The sequence below is a fragment of the Eurosta solidaginis genome, chromosome 1 (assembly GCF_040869045.1).
Source record: "Eurosta solidaginis isolate ZX-2024a chromosome 1, ASM4086904v1, whole genome shotgun sequence".
Classification (NCBI taxonomy): Eukaryota; Metazoa; Arthropoda; class Insecta; order Diptera; family Tephritidae; genus Eurosta; species Eurosta solidaginis.
Window position 1 is genome coordinate 114,991,248 of NC_090319.1, and position 15,316 is coordinate 115,006,563.

Sequence of the window (15,316 nt, forward strand, 5' to 3'; positions counted from 1 at the left end):
CGATAAAGTGATGAAACCTGATAATGATGTTAACCTTAAGACTCAAAATAACAATTTTATAAAATTTTAGAAAAACGCGCGTGGCATGGCCGTGAACTGTGAAATTTAAAAGTCCTTTAAGCCGTAAATCAAAAACTGGTGAAGACATCATGTTGAAATTTGGCATATAGATTGTTCTCAAATCAAATCGGTTTGGTGTTTTAAAAAAAAATGGATAAATGTAAAACAAAACATAGTTCATTACCAAAGACGAAGAAGTCGTGAAACTTGATGGATTGGCTATAATAAAAACTGGAAATTTTGCAAACTTTTGGGAAAAAAGGCGTAAATCGAAAGCAATTGAAGATATCGTGTTGATATTGGACATGGCGATTATCATTGCTAATATACATACATCTACACTTTCTGTACCTTCAGTACTTTCAGTACCGGTTGATAACTTCATTTCCAATATATAATAGGTATTTCATCCGCATTTAATTGAGTGCACTTTGGCTTGGTTTGCCAATATAAAATTTGATTAAAATATAGCACATGCGACGAAGGAACATTGTGAGTTTCCTAAAAATATTGAATTTAAATACAATATCAACGAAAGCAGTTATTTATTGTCATATGCAGAGAGAATATGCCCCGCTTCCACTGGTATAGTTTTGTTTTATCACTTTGGTGTCGTATGTAAACACATATCGCACGCTTGGAACAATAGGGAGTTAACTGAAAAATCTTAAACTTCGAAGTTATTACGTGCTTCTAAATACAATACCTACCGAACAGTATACTCTACTTACTAATATCTCCACTTAGCAATTAATTTTACAGTTTCGGGAATTCACTAAAAAAATAAGGTCCCATAAAAAGACTCCTGACTTTATTTTTTAAGTCTTTATTCATTCGTATACGAGTGTATTCCTTTAGAGCCCTGGGACGTAGCCCCGCCCGATTTCATAAGACCCTATGTATATAGCCTTAAAAATACAAAACTATTACGTAAAGCTCTGGTAAAAATTTCTTCAAGATCGGTTATAAATTTTGGACGCCTATAAAATATACATATACAAGTTTATTTATATAAGTAAGGTTTATATCGTCTGTAAAATTAATAACTTATCATCTTGTAACGTAGCATTACAATAGTACGACCCCCACTGTAACCTTTTTCTCCTACGCCTGACACCCCCACTCTAGCCCTTTTTCACCTACGCCTGAGAGTATACATACATAGTACATTAATAGGTAGCAAACAGCAGCAGCTACATACCAATGCATGCGAATAGCATTTGGCGATAACAATAATATGCACACAGTACGCCAACTCACAGTAAATGGCAAACTGAAGTACCCAATTAGCGGTTCATTTCTCACTCGCATCATAGCAGAAGCAGTATAAAAGAGAATGAATTTGCTGTTGTCATTTCATTCCTCGTAGTTCCCTCCGCCGCCGCCACTGAGACAGCGTCCTCGCAGGAAGCCGCCACTCGCAACCGCCGCTACTTGTGAACCCCCCTAAAAGGGTAATCAGCAGAAAGTTTGCACCGACACCTCGCCTTGGCCACGCCACTGGTACGCGCTCCGTTGCCCTATTGTTGTCGCCACTATCCTAGGCCGTTGCGCCGCCGCTACGACGACCGTAAGCCGCTCGCTATCCTACGCCATTGCGCCGCTGCTACGACGACGACCGTCAGCCGCCCGCTATCCTACCGTCGTGGCGCCGCTGCTACGACGACCTTTAGCCGCCGCTACCTTATCACCGTCCAGCCAGCTCGCTGGTGCCGTCACTACATCCATACCGCTACATCCATCCGTCCGTTAATACTGTCCGCCGTCCAGCCGCCGTGCTAATCCCGCCTCTGCGCCCATTCCACTGCACAAATCCGTTCGCTAATACTGTCCGCCGTCCAGCCGCCGTGCTACTCCCGCTACGGCGCCAATCCGTCCGCTAATACTGTCTGCCGTCCGGCCGCCGCGCTGATCCCGCCGCTGCCTCCGGACCACCGTAACATCCCGTCCGCTACTGCACCACCGGTCAACCGCCGTACCGACCCCTCCGCTATTACTACGACTGTTAGCCGCTGCTCGCCTCCCTGCCCTGTCATCTTTGTATGGAAAGCTGCTGCCCTCACTACCCGTCAAGCCGTGTGTGTGTATTCGTCATTAATACATAACTACTGTGTTCTTATTAAGTGGGGGTTTGTGGGACCTCTACTTGACCCTGGATTTACTGAGTGCTACCTCAGCCTTCGACAAAACCCACCTCATAATCTGATATAAATACGAGGTGATTTAGGTTGAGTTATGTTATGTAAATGCTGTATTAATTGTATTTATAAGTTATTGCGTTGCACTGTTTTTTCTTTAATGTGCCCATTAAATATTAGTGAAATCATCAATATTGAAGTGTTAATTTGGAAATGGAATAAAAAGAACTATCCTTTTTCTGTGTGAAAAACATTCAAATTAGGTTTAAAATCGCCGCGATTGCTATTCTTCGTAAAAAATAAAGAGCTTTTGCGCTGAAAAGCTGTCAATAAGTCAAACGCTTTTGATAATTTAATTTATACAGATAAATTTAAATTAGAATTCTGTTATTGTGCGATCGAGAGAAAATGGAAGAACATTTATTACTTTTGCTATTATTGTGGGAAGTTCCTCCTTGGGTTTTTGGGGGTAATTTCGGGATGGTGTTTGAGACTCCCTCGGGGTCATTTAGGGGTCGTTCTGGGATCTTTTTGGGGCCTCTCGGGGTCATTTGGGGGACATTCCGGGATGGTTTTTGGGACTCCATCGGGTCCTCGCGGCGTCATTTGGGGGGACATTCGGGGATGGTTTTGGGTTGGTTTTGGGGACTCCCTCGGGGTCATTTGGGGTCATTACGGGATGTCTTTGGGGACTCCCTCGAGTCCTCCCGGGATCATTTGGGGAACATTCTGGTATGGTTTTGGGGACTCCATCGGTATAATTTGGGGGACATTCTGGAATGGTTTTGGGGACTCCATCGGGTCGTCCCGGCTTCATTTAGTGGTCGTTCCCGGATGTTTTTGGGGACTCCCTCGGGGTAATTTGGGGACATTCCTGGATGGTTTTGGGGACCCCCTCGGGATAATTTGGGGGACATATAGCGTCATATAGTGGTTATCCCAACCATCCCCCAATGACCCCAAAATGACCCCGAGGGTGTCCCCAAAAAGTTCCGGAATGACCCCCCCAAATGACCCCGAGGGAGTCCACAAAAACATTCCGGAACGACCACTAAATGACGCCGGGACGACCCGATGGAGTCCCCAAAACAATCCCAGAATGTGTACCCCAAATGACCCCGGCAGGACCCGATGGAGTTCCCAAAACCACCCCAGAATGGCCCCCAAATGTCCGCGGGAGGACCCGATGGAGTCCCCAAAACCATCCCGGACCCGATGGCGTCCCCAAAACCATCCAGGAATGACCCCCAGGTGACCCGAGGGAGTCTCCAAAGCCGTGCCGAAATGACCCCGAAAAACCCCGCGGATTATTTTTTCCTATTCCCATTTCGTGGTTCGTAGCATAAAATGAGACATACCGCTCCAATTGCTCATGCGTAGCACGTGCCACTTTTGACTTCTTTGAAAAAACCATGATTTTAAAATATTTGTTACAAAAAATAGTGAACAATATTTAATTCTTACGTTTATTCCATTTCGCGATTTTTGCACTAAACAGCTGATTTTGGTTTACTTTATTTAGGTCACCAATGGTGAAAAGCACAGGTCGTAGAGCTTTTTAGAGTTGTCAAGTTATGCCCAGAATATAAATATTTGTCAACTTGATAAAAATCTTGATTACTTGTCAACTTATTGACAATTTGTCAAGTGCACAGAATCGAGTTGTAAATATGATGTTTATTGTTTCATTTCAAAGATCATGCATATCATAAAAAAGGAGCACAAAGAAATTGAAACAGTTTATATATACTCAGAGGGAAGTGCGAGTCAGTACAAAAATAAATTCACTATAACAAGTATTCCGGTTCTTGCTAGTGACTTTAACTGCAAAACTTTCGAGTGGAAATTCTTCGCCACTTCACATGGCAAAGGTGCTGTAGATGGTGTAGGAGATGTCATCAAAAGAAAATTTTGGCAAATCGTTAAAACAAAAAATATTGTTTTTAAAGATGCGTTATCATTTTTCGAATGTGCTCACAGCAACATAGCCGTAGTGAACACAATTTATATATCTGGAACTGAAATTGAGAATTTTAGTCCAAAACTTACTAACCTATGGGAAAAAGCTCCAAATATTCACGGGATAAAAAGTTTCCACCACTTTTCTTTAATCGACAGCAACTATATTGAAGCCGGTCGAACAACTTTATCTTTAAAAAAGAAAATTAAAGTAGATACAGTAAAACAAAAACATGTACGTCATTTAGTTTCAATTTCTTTTTAGTATTTCCATTGCTGCACTTGAAATGTAATTTCTGTTAATTTATGTATTAGAGGTTCAATAAAAAATAAAAAAAAAATGAAATTAGCCGATTTACCATATGTCATTCATTGAGATGACGAGCGTCGTATAGAGGTAATGTATTACCCTTTCATACAGAGGATCCAGGTGCAAGTCACGGCACAAGCAACATAAAATATACTTCACCAGTTTTTCTAAACGCAGTCAGCATATAATTTGTAGGCCCCACCAATTTGCAGGAAAGATTAAAAATTGGTAGCACACCACAAATTGGAAGAGAAGCTTTGCCAAAGACTACTTGGATATATATCGCGTAAAAGATTTATTGTCTATATATTAATACGCTAACAAAATTTCCATACAATCAGTTGACAGGCTGTTTCGCATACTTAGCATACGTAAAATCATATAAAAGTTATATGAATCGATTCGTATTGACCAGCCGCAGTGCATAGGCCTACCTTTGTTAACAAATATTACTCTATTTGTTTATAATTAATAGAAAAAGTTTTTTGTAAATTCGAAAATCTGTGCAACTATCGAAATTCCCATCTGTAGGACGCATTATTTTCACAAACCCCCCTAAGTACATAGCTCCAAATTCTCAATGCTCCGTTGCTCAAATGTTTCATCTCTACATATGTATATATTTGTACACGCCAAACGGTGAGAGAACTACTGCTTCGCTCATTTTCTGTTGAAGTAAAATATTTTTTCCCATTGTTTCCAATTACCTATATTGGTTTGTACCAAAATCTTTAAAAAATTGTTCTAAAATAATTGTTAGCGCACAAAAAACTTTAAAGAGAAGTAATAACTTAACCGGCCTATTTTTTTGGACAAATTTTACTTACACGTAAAAACATAGGTCTTTATTTAACAGATTTTTTGTTTTTCATTTTAGGTGCTTTAAAAAAAAAAATAAATCAGAAATAATGAGTCAACTTTTGTTCAAACTCACTAAATTTATTTATTTATGATTATTTATTATGATCTGGTAACCTTGCCGTGCGCGGACGTGTTTTTGATCGCTCTTCGAATTGTTATTCTTTTTACTTTGTAAACAAGTTTTGTCTTTTATAAATATTTATTCATATAATAGAAAACAGTTTATAAGTTTAATTTCGTATTAAATCTTTACACAGTGCAATATACATAGTGGCTTTTTGTGCAATTTAAACATTCAGTCTGTGTGTTCATATATCATAGATTTTCACGAAAATTTGTGATAACTGCATACCTTTTTGTTGGTAGCTGCTATTAGCAAGTCATTGTGTGCCATTTTTGCTTTGTGTTGTGTTCGCTGCTAGCTATACGCTGTCTTGCGATTTGAATCCAGTGCTCCAAAATAACTCTCTCCCATAATTTTTGAACAGCTGTTCAATTTATCTTATACTTATAGTTTCTTTTGCCTATTTATACCTTTCATGAAAATGAAATGGTATATTAATTTCGTCACGAAACCGAAAATTGTAAGTCCTTAAAGGAAAATAGATAGACCCACCATTAAGTATACCGAAATAATCAGGTTGAAGAGCTGAGTTGTTTTAGCCATGTCCGTCTGTCCGTCTGTCCGTCTGTCTGTTTGTATGCAAACTAGTCCCTCAATTTTTGAGATATCTTGATAAAATTTGGTGAGCAGGTGTATTTGGGTGTCCGATTAGACATTTGTCGGAACCGACCGGATCGGACCACTATAGCATATATCCTCCATACAACCGATTTTTCAGAAAAAGAGGATTTTTGTAATATCTTACCCAATTTAACAGATTGAAGCTTCAAACTTCACCATATACTTTCGTATATTGAACATATTGTTGCCTGAAAAAATTTATGAGATCGGTCGTATATATAGTATATATCCCCCACAACCGATTGTTCAGATAAGGAACTTTTCGTAATTACTGCCCTAATTTAAGAGCTAGAGGCTTCAAATTTCAGCGAATGCTTACGTATATAGCATATATTGTTGTCTGAAAAAATCATAAAGATCGGTGGTATATATAGTATATATATATAGTATATATATATATATTTTCGCAAATTTTAGCCCCATTTTAACAGCTAGAAGCTTCAAATTTCACCGAATATTTACTTATATAGCATATATTGTTGTCTGAAAAAATCATAGAGATCGGTTGTATATATAGTATATATCTCATACAACCGATTGTTCAGATAAGAAACTTTTCGCAATTTCTACCCCATTTTAACAGCTATAAGCTTCAAATTTCACCGATTGCTTACGAATATAGCATATATTGTTGTCTGAAAAAATCATAGAGATCGGTTGTATATATAGTATATATCTCATACAACCGATTGTTCAGATAAGAAACTTTTCGCAATTTCTGCCCCATTTTAACAGCTATAAGCTTCAAATTTCACCAACTGCTTACGTGTATAGCATATATTGATGTCTGAAAAAATCATTGAGATCGGTGATATACATAGTATATATCTCATACAACCGATTGTTCAGATAAGAAACTTTGCGCAATTTTTGCCCCGTTTTAACAGTTAGAAGCTTAAAAATTTCACAAAATGCTTTCGTATATAGCATATATTGTTGTCTGAAAAAATCATAGAGATCGGTGGTATATATATTATATACTTCATATAAACTGTCATATTGACCCCTTTTTTACGGCTAGAAGCTTCAAGATTCATCAAATTTCATCAAATAGTTACGTTTACGTCATATATTTTTGAAATACGTGATTCGTAGCCATAGTTTTTACATGCATACCACAAAAAACGTGAAGCTTTGCATCCTCACACAGATTACCTACCTATTTTTATACCTTTCATGAAAATGAAATGGTATATTAATTTCGTCACGAAACCGAAAATTGTAAGTCCTTAAAGGAAAATAGATAGACCCACCATTAAGTACACCGAAATAATCAGGTTGAAGAGCTGAGTTGTTTTAGCCATGTCCGTCTGTCCGTCTGTCCGTCTGTCTGTTTGTATGCAAACTAGTCCCTCAATTTTTGAGATATCTTGATAAAATTTGGTGAGCAGGTGTATTTGGGTGTCCGATTAGACATTTGTCGGAACCGACCGGATCGGACCACTATAGCATATATCCTCCATACAACCGATTTTTCAGAAAAAGAGGATTTTTGTAATATCTTACCCAATTTAACAGATTGAAGCTTCAAACTTCACCATATACTTTCGTATATTGAACATATTGTTGCCTGAAAAAATTTATGAGATCGGTCGTATATATAGTATATATCCCCCACAACCGATTGTTCAGATAAGGAACTTTTCGTAATTACTGCCTTATTTTAAGAGCTAGAGGCTTCAAATTTCAGCGATTGCTTACGTATATAGCATATATTGTTGTCTGAAAAAATCATAAAGATCGGTGGTATATATAGTATATATATGGTGGTATATATAGTATATATATATAGTATATATATATATTTTCGCAAATTTTAGCCCCATTTTAACAGCTAGAAGCTTCAAATTTCACCGAATATTTACTTATATAGTATATATTGTTGTCTGAAAAAATCATAGAGATCGGTTGTATATATAGTATATATCTCATACAACCGATTGTTCAGATAAGAAACTTTTCGCAATTTCTACCCCATTTTAACAGCTATAAGCTTCAAATTTCACCGATTGCTTACGTATATAGCATATATTGTTGTCTGAAAAAATCATAGAGATCGGTTGTATATATAGTATATATCTCATACAACCGATTGTTCAGATAAGAAACTTTTCGCAATTTCTACCCCATTTTAACAGCTATAAGCTTCAAATTTCACTGATTGCTTACGTATATAGCATATATTGTTGTCTGAAAAAATCATAGAGATCGGTTCTATATATAGTATATATCTCATACAACCGATTGTTCAGATAAGAAACTTTTCGCAATTTCTACCCCATTTTAACAGCTAGAAGCTTCAAATTTCACCAACTGCTTACGTGTATAGCATATATTGATGTCTGAAAAAATCATTGAGATCGGTGATATACATAGTATATATCTCATACAACCGATTGTTCAGATAAGAAACTTTGCGCAATTTCTGCCCCGTTTTAACAGTTAGAAGCTTCAAATTTCACAAAATGCTTTCGTATATAGCATATATTGTTGTCTGAAAAAATCATAGAGATCGGTGGTATATATATTATATACTTCATATAAACTGTCATATTGACCCCTTTTTTACGGCTAGAAGCTTCAAGATTCATCAAATTGCATCCAATAGTTACGTTTACGTCATATATTTTTGAAATACGTGATTCGTAGCCATAGTTTTTACATGCAGACCACAAAAAACGTGAAGCTTTCCATCCTCACACAGATTACCTACCTATTTTTATACCTTTCATGAAAATGAAATGGTATATTAATTTCGTCACGAAACCGAAAATTGTAAGTCCTTAAAGGAAAATAGATAGACCCGCCATTAAGTATACCGAAATAATTAGGTTGAAGAGCTGAGTTTTTTTAGCCATGTCCGTCTGTCCGTCTGTCTGTTTGTATGCAAACTAGTCCCTCAATTTTTGAGATATCGTGATAAAATTTGGTGAGCAGGTGTATTTGGGTGTCCGATTAGACATTTGTCGGAACCGACCGGATCGGACCACTATAGCATATATCCTCCATACAACCGATTTTTCAGAAAAAGAGGATTTTTGTAATATCTTACCCAATTTAACAGATTGAAGCTTCAAACTTCACCATATACTTTCGTATATTGAACATATTGTTGCCTGAAAAAATTTATGAGATCGGTCGTATATATAGTATATATCCCCCACAACCGATTGTTCAGATAAGGAACTTTTCGTAATTACTGCCCTATTTTAAGAGCTAGAGGCTTCAAATTTCAGCGAATGCTTACGTATATAGCATATATTGTTGTCGGAAAAAATCATAAAGATCGGTGGTATATATAGTATATATATGGTGGTATATATAGTATATATATATAGTATATATATATATATTTTCGCAAATTTTAGCCCCATTTTAACAGCTAGAAGCTTCAAATTTCACCGAATATTTACTTATATAGCATACATTGTTGTCTGAAAAAATCATAGAGATCGGTTGTATATATAGCATATATCTCATACAACCGATTGTTCAGATAAGAAACTTTTCGCAATTTCTACCCCATTTTTACAGCTATAAGCTTCAAATTTCACCGATTGCTTACGTATATAGCATATATTGTTGTCTGAAAAAATCATAGAGATCGGTTCTATATATAGTATATATCTCATACAACCGATTGTTCAGATAAGAAACTTTTCGCAATTTCTACCCCATTTTAACAGCTATAAGCTTCAAATTTCACTGATTGCTTACGTATATAGCATATATTGTTGTCTGAAAAAATCATAGAGATCGGTTCTATATATAGTATATATCTCATACAACCGATTGTTCAGATAAGAAACTTTTCGCAATTTCTACCCCATTTTAACAGCTAGAAGTTTCAAATTTCACCAACTGCTTACGTGTATAGCATATATTGATGTCTGAAAAAATCATTGAGATCGGTGATATACATAGTATATATCTCATACAACCGATTGTTCAGATAAGAAACTTTGCGCAATTTCTGCCCCGTTTTAACAGTTAGAAGCTTCAAATTTCACAAAATGCTTTCGTATATAGCATATATTGTTGTCTGAAAAAATCATAGAGATCGGTCGTATATATATTATATACTTCATATAAACTGTCATATTGACCCCTTTTTTACGGCTAGAAGCTTCAAGATTCATCAAATTTCATCAAATAGTTACGTTTACGTCATATATTTTTGAAATACGTGATTCGTAGCCATAGTTTTTACATGCAGACCACAAAAAACGTGAAGCTTTGCATCCTCACACAGATTACCTACCTATTTTTTATTTTATATTTATCTTAAAAATCGTTTAGATATGTTCAAATTTCACCAAATGCTTACGTGTATAGCATATATTGTTGTCTGAGAAAATCATAGATACCGGTGGTATATATAGTATATATCCCATACAACCGATTGTTCAGATAAGAAACTTTGCGCAATTTCTTCCCCATTTTAACAGTTATAAGCTTCAAATTTCACCGATTGCTTACGTATATAGTATGTATTGTTGTGTCAAAAAATCATAGAGATCGGTGATATATATAATATATATATGATGGTATATATAGTATATATATATTTTTTTTTCGATTTCGGCCCCATTTTAACAGCTAGAAGCTTCAAATTTCACCAACGGCTTACGTATATAGCATATATTGTTGTCTGAAAAAATCATAGAGATCGGTCGTATATATATTATATACTTCATATAAACTGTCATTTTGACCCCTTTTTTACGGCTAGAATCTTCAAAATTCATCAAATTTCATCAAATAGTTACGTTTTCGTCATATATTTTTGAAATACGTGATTCGTAGTCATAGTTTTTACACGCAGACCACAAAAAACCTGAAACTTTGCATCCTCACACAAAGTACCTACCCGTTTTTTATTTTATATTTATCTTAAAAATCGTTAAGGTATGTAGATCTGTTCACTATATATTTCTTATCTTATACATCCGATTATTCGGAGATTACGAACGGGATAAGATTATTGTTCAGCCCCATTCATGAAAGGTATGAAGTCTTCGGAACAGCCGAAGACAGTCCCGTTCTTACTTGTTTTCTTTTGTGTTTGTTTAACTTTGCAATTATGTTGGATTGCTGTGTCAAGAAGTGCACCAATCAAAAGAAAATTTCCCGTGGTGATACTTATGTTTGTTGTTGGCTCTGTGATAATATGGCTCATGTTATCTGTGCCGGTTTCTCTCACATAGGTGGTCGGGTGGTTGACCTAATATCCAGCAAAATTGGACTGAACTGGGCATGTCATGATTGTCGTTCCGTAGAAAATGACATGCGAGCTTTTATGAGGCAAACTCAGAAAGAGTTCAACAACATTTTTATTGGGTTTCGTGACCTTAACGAAAGATTCAAAACGATGGAGGCTCACTTTAAAAAATTTAAAGTGATATCTGAATCCCCAAAACTAAAGAAATGTATGCCCAATAATGACTCCAACTTGTCTTCGAGTCAGGGGCAAAGCTGTCCTCCTACGAATGTCCCTTCAACCGCGTTGACTAATACGAACAGGCTAACCAAAGACGTTATGAACAATGCAGCTCAGGAATCTTCACAAGAATCTACACAAGGTTGTGTCGAGACTTCCAGTGAGACGATCTATGGCAAATTAAACGATGCACGAACTAATAGTGGTACTTTTGCGGCTGTTTGTTCTACGTCACCAATGTTGACGGAGTTCCCTCCGGCGTACCCCAGGGAAGTCATCTAGGCCCTTTGCTCTTTGCCCTTTTCATTAATGACTTGCCACAGACAATATTATATTCCCATACTATAATGTATGCGGATGATGTAAAACTTTGCTACACTTACTGTCCTACCGATTTGAGTTCCTTGGATCTTCTTCAGGCCGACTTGGACTCGTTCCAATGTTGGTGCACAACAAATTTACTAGCTTTAAATTGCTCTAAATGTAAGCATATGACATTTCACCGAGTGAAGCCAGCATTGAAATCTTATGTAATAGATGGTACGCCTTTGGAGCGTATATCTATTGCAAATGATCTAGGTGTCCTTTTTGATCCGAAATTGAATTTTAACATGCATATTTCATCTATAGCCAACAAAGCGTTGGGTTTACTTGGATTTGTTAAAAGATGGGCTAAAGAGTTCGATGATGCGTACCTCACTAAGGTTCTTTACACATCGCTGGTTCGTCAAATACTCGAGTATTGCTCATGCGTTTGGTCCCCTGTTACTCAAAAGCATATAAAGCGTCTTGAGTCAGTTCAAAAGCAATTTTTGATATTTGCATTGCGCGGCCTTAATTGGGACTCAAGTCTCCACCTTCCACCATACAGAAGTAGACTTCTTCTTATTAACTTACCCACTCTGGAAAATCGGAGAATATTGCTGGGGGTATTGTTCATCCATAAGCTCATTATTGGAGAAATTGATTCCGCGGACCTCCTCAGCCGCTTGTTTTTTGCGGTTCCCCCTAGAGTATCCAGACACTACATTCCTTTCTATTTAACCCTTTGTCGACGAAACTTTGCTAAAAATAATCCTCTTCTTATCTGGTGCGCGCTACAATGACTTGTATAGCTGCATCAGTCTTGAATGTACTTTTGCCACTATACGTAATGCAATACTTGCCTATCTAATTTAAGAGATACAAGCTAATTTAATTTGCCGGCATTTTATTCCTTCGATAAAAAACAGGAACTATCTCGCTTAAGGATGGAGGAACATTTATCAACATGTATCATTAAGAAGGAACAAGACAGTACTGTGTTGATTGGAATCTGGTGCATTCCAACAACGTAAAAAACATGCTTTTTCATGAGTCACTGACCGGAATCGTATGCATTCCGGCAGTATAATCTTATGGGTCAGGCATCGAGCTGATTGGAATCCGGTACATTCCAACAAAACAGGTCATGTTACTTTTTTATGCCTTGTGATGGCGTATCCTCATTACACTACTCCTAGCACTGCCGGATTCCCATGACATGCTGATTGGAATCTTGTTGCATTCCAACAGGGAGATTGGAATCCACTGCATTCCGAAATCATGCTGAGCGGAATCTGATGCATTCCGCCAGTATAAGATTTCGGCATAAGATCTTATTTCTGCTCACATTTCTTATTATTATTATATTCTGAAATTAAATAGTAATGTTCATTAATATTTCTTTGTTTGTAATATAACATTGTTGAAAGCTCGATATATCTTAAATTTTATCTTTTGAGTTGTATATTTATATATCTTTTATATTATGCAGTCGACCATAGTTTGTCGTCGACTTTAAATAATAAATAAATAAATAAATAACAACTAATTGCAAATTTGACCCAAATGTTTTTTGCATTTCCAGATTTTATGCTCATTTTGGATATAGCACGTCTTATAGTGAACAAAAAATAAATAAATTTGCTACAAAGATATTACACTAAAATTTGTATATTGTCTTTTATGCTAATTTATTTTGATATTTCTTATTATATTTTATTTTATTATCTTTTATCACGTTGTATATTAAATTTGCTACAAAGATATTACATTAAAATTTGTATATTGTCTTTTATGCTAATTTATTTTGATATTTCTTATTTTATTTTATTATATTATCTTTTATTTCAACTTAGTTTATTATTATTTAAATGCAACTTGATTGAATCGGAAAATTTCACGTTGTATATTAAACGAAAAAAACGACCCAAAAACGTTTTCGATTTTAGGTCGAAATATTGCATAGGCAGTATATTACCAACTATATTTATTATTAGGCTAACTTTGTTTGATTATATGCCCATTAATCGGATGCTTAGATCCCATAATCCTAATTTGTTTATGTCGCTTAAAATTATGAAATCAATTTTATTTTAGTAAATATGTTTGGGTGAATAATTTCAATGTTTTTGTTTCTTTTTCTTTTTTTTCTAATTTATTCTGCTTTGCTATATCTTAGTATTATATCGTTCACAGACGATATTTTATGGTAGATATGGTCATATATATTCATTTCCATTTCATGAATATGAATGTTTACAAATTTAATACAAATTATTTACGTACATAGATCTCAATGGGAATCCCAACATTAAATATCCGAATATTAGAATCTTCGTATTCCCACAATGATAACATTAAAACCCGGAAAAAGGTCCAAGTGCACTTATTGCGTTTTTATATGGAACTGTTTATTCACATCACTTAATTTTTTCGCACTTTAAGTACTTTATTTTTTTCTTTCATTTAAATTTTTTTTAGTAAACTCTGCCTTATTTCTCATTACATAATTTTTTTATATTTTTATTTTTTATGAAGTTACCCTCTATTCTATTCGAAATTTTCGATTTGTGTCGCACTTATGTACATACTACATATGTATTTATACAAAATTAAACTCGGTAAAGCGCCAATTGCATACCTAACGGGTGGCGTGAAATAGGCTAAATTCCTTAAGCACATTTCTTTGTTTTTAACTAAAAGTTCGTGTTTTTGAATTGTGACACTCTTGAAGTAAATGGGCGATATATGTATATGGGAGATATAGGCCTACTGGGGAACCGAGCACACAAAACTAACTTCGGTAGCGCCCCAACGGGGACCTCCCGGGTGGTGTGGAAAAACCTATTTTTCAATTTAATGTCAAGTAATTTCACATTAATTCTATGTCAATTTCTTTTGATTTGACATATTTTTTATATTTTTGTTTAAGGAGCTCCATACCAAAAGGTTATAATTACATTTGAAAATTTTATAGAAAATTTAAGAAAATACAATAAAAATTACAATGTCTTAATGAAAAATTTAAGTAAGTTAGACCAGTTTGCTATATTTCCGCTCACTGCTTAACTATTAACGCATTATTTCACAACCCCCAACACGGGATGCATAGACTGAGTTGAAAAAAAATAAGAGTTGGTCGAATTTCGACCACCGGCGATACTAGTTATTATTAATGGAGAAAAAATTGTAGCGTCCGTAACCGTACTTTACCTCATATCCGATTTTGTAAAAAAAATTTGAAATTTCGTAAATCTACAACCGAGGGGTCTTCTTTGACCTTTATAATCTGTAATTTAAGGAATATAAATTTTCGTCTAATGGGTACGAATGTCGAGTCCGTTACCCAGGACCTGCCCATATATGTATATACAATTACATATATACAATTTTAGCAGTGGCATAGTGAGGTTTTCTTTCGCGCGGGGAAATTATTTGTTTCGATACAGGACAACGGTCTTTTTCTATAAAAGGTTTTTAAATGAATTTTAAAATTACAT

General features: G+C 35.6%; 1 protein-coding gene across 4 annotated transcripts in view; it reads left to right on the forward strand.

Moving 5' to 3' along the window:
* The window catches only part of dpr11 (defective proboscis extension response 11), an 836,108-nt gene that overhangs the window by 639,008 nt on the left and 181,784 nt on the right, over nucleotides 1-15,316 (forward strand). The gene's annotated exons all lie outside the window — the stretch shown is intronic.